This window comes from Mandrillus leucophaeus, unplaced genomic scaffold (assembly GCF_000951045.1).
Source record: "Mandrillus leucophaeus isolate KB7577 unplaced genomic scaffold, Mleu.le_1.0 Scaffold151, whole genome shotgun sequence".
NCBI lineage: Eukaryota > Metazoa > Chordata > Mammalia > Primates > Cercopithecidae > Mandrillus > Mandrillus leucophaeus.
The window spans coordinates 1055327-1057970 of record NW_012101488.1 but is presented as its reverse complement, the minus strand read 5'-3'; the positions used below and the strand labels follow the sequence as shown (position 1 = coordinate 1057970).

At 60.2% G+C, this 2644-nt stretch overlaps 1 protein-coding gene across 1 annotated transcript in view; it reads left to right on the top strand.

The window, feature by feature from the left end:
* The first annotated feature begins 833 nt into the window (after positions 1 to 833).
* The window catches only part of CKM (creatine kinase, muscle), a 15326-nt gene continuing 13515 nt past the window's right edge, over positions 834 to 2644 (top strand). Inside the window, exon 1 of the mRNA XM_011975090.1 lies at positions 834 to 989. The gene's annotated coding sequence lies outside the window, so the exon portion shown is untranslated. The remainder of the gene's footprint in view (positions 990 to 2644) is intronic.

Below are 2644 nucleotides of genomic sequence, written 5' to 3'. Positions count from 1 at the left end.
AGGCCCAGGGACACCCGAGACGCCTGGTTATAATTAACCAGGACACGTGGCAAAGCCCCCTCCAACACCTGCCCCCGAACCCCCCCATACCCAGCGCCTCGGGTCTCGGCCTTTGCCGGGAGGAGACAGCAAAGCGCCCTCTAAAAATAACTCCTTTCCTAGCGGCCGAGACCCTCCCTGTCCCCCGCACAGCAGAAATCTCCCAGTGGCACCGAGAGTGCAAGGGTTAAGCGGGGGGAGGGTGACCACCGCCTCCCACCCTTGCCCTGAGTTTGAATCTCTCCAACTCAGCCAGCCTCAGTTTCCCCTCCACTCAGTCCCTAGGAGGAAGGGGCACCCAAGCGCAGGTTTCTGGGGTTAGACTGCCCTCTATTGCAATTAGGCTTGGTCAGACCCTCCCTATAGGTGGTGGCAGCAGGCGGCCACGCAGCCTCTCCCGGCCTCTGCTTCCTCTTGCTCACAGGGTCCTGGGTCCTCCTGGAGCAACAGCATGGCTCTCCGAGGTGCCGCTGGGACTCGGGTAGGGGTGAGGGCCCAGGGGGCACAGGAGGAGCCGAGGGCCACAGGAGGGGCTGGTGGCTGGAGGAGACTCAGGGGCCAGGGGAGGGTGGCTTCTACGTGCTTGGGACGTTCCCAGCCACTGTCCCATGTTCCCGGCGGGGGGCCAGCTGTCCCCACCGCCAGCCCGACTCAGCACTTGGTCAGGGTATCAGCTTGGTGGGGGGGCTTGGGCCCAGCCCCTGGGGCAGCTCAGCCCATACAAGGCCATGGGGCTGGGCGCAAGGCATGCCTGGGTTCAGGGTGGGCATGGTGCCCGAGCAGGGAGGTGAGAGGCTTAGCTGCCCTCCAGAACTCCTCCCTGGGGACAGCCCCTCCCAGCCAATTGCACAGCCTAGGTCCCCCTATATAACCCCACGGCTGCAGGCCCTTCCTTTGGGTCAGTGTCACCTCCAGGATACAGACAGCCCCCTTCAGCCCAGCCCAGCCAGGTACTGCACGGGGTGGGAATCTGGGTGAGAGCCAGAGTAGGGGGTTTCTGTGGGTGCTAGAGGCTGTCTTGGCTTGGGAAAGGGCCTGTGTGTCACCCCTTGCTCCACCAACATCCTCCTATACAAAGGCAGGTCGGTGCGTGGGAAGGTTGACCTTGTGTGTCTGGGAGTCCCCTCCATCTTTGAGGACGCCTGAACCCCGGCTGGGACCTGTGATTTCTCCGGCACAAGTCTTGGGTTATGGGGAGGGATCCCAGAAATGAAAGGGGTCCTGACAGCTGCCAACTGTCTCCCCCTGCAAGGGGCTGTTGAGCCAGGCCTGCGTTCATTACGGTTTGTCGCCAACACTGGCGCCACAAGCCGTGGGAGGTGTGTCTGTCGCCTAGCAGAGTCTGCAAGAGCAGGTGTCACGGGCTTCTTTGCGTTTGCTACCGTGTAGGTCTCTGTGACCTTGCACTGACTTGGTAGCGGACACATGAGTGCCTCTATCTTGGGCGTGTCCTTGAGCTTGGAAGTGTGACTGTGTGACTCAGTTTACAGTGTGATCTGGGGAGTCTGTGGTGGTGGGGGTGTGTGGCTCCGGGGCTTTCTGCTTATGTCTCTTGGGGGGGGTCCCCCACCTTGCCTCCGTGCCCTCTCCTGGCGTGTCCCTGGCAGGGATTGGGGGGGCATCCTCTGAAGGGAGGGGGTCTAGGCTGCCAGCCCGGGATGTCCTTGAGTCCCGGAGCCGAACCCCGGGGCCTGGACCCGTGTCCTCCCAGCCACCCTGGCCCACCTGTCTTGGGCCTGCTGACTTGGTGCAAGCCGAGCCCCGGAATGTGGGGGTGGGGAGGGGCAGCAGCTGGGGGTGGGGCGGCAGGCAATTGCCAGAGTCTAAAAATAACCACCCTGGATAGCAGCGCCCAAGGTCTTTGGCGGGTCCCTGTTCCTCTTCCCTGGCCTCAGCTCACCATGGTCCCAATTTCCCTCCCACAATCCCACCTGCTTCCTATCCCCCTCTCCCACTGCTATTGGAGGTCCCTTCTCCTTTCTGGGTCCAGTGAATAAAATAATAATAACAATAGGACCTGGCGCAGTGGATCACATGCATAATCCCAGCATTTTGGGAGGCCGATGCTGGAGATCACTTGAGGCCAGGAATCCCAGACCAGCCTGGGCAACATAGTGAGACCTCATCTCTACAAAAAAAAAGTAGTAATAACAATAATAGCAACCACCAGGGTTTCAGGCTCCAACTCCATGCCAGGGCCTGTGCTCAGCCAACCTCATGGCCAAGCTCAGAGGATCCTGGCAATCCTATGGGGTAGGCTCAGTTCACAGGAGACAAGGTCCAGAGAGGCCTAGTGACTGGCCTGGGGTCATACAGCAGGAAAATGGCATAGGTGGGATTTGAACCTGGCTCTGACGACCCAGAGGCTGAGTTTTTCTTCCCTGCTGAACCTTGTGGGAGAATTGTCAGCAGGCAGAGGTGGGGGCGGCCACCCAGCCCTCCCCCGACCCAGCTCCTTTGTCTTTGGATTGATCATCCAAGAACTGCTCACATACTCACTCCCAGCAACACCCTCACCTCCACCTTCTCACCAGCTCCTCACACGAACGTTTAAAATAACAACAGGCCAGGCGCGGTGACTCATGCCTATAATCCCAGCACTTTG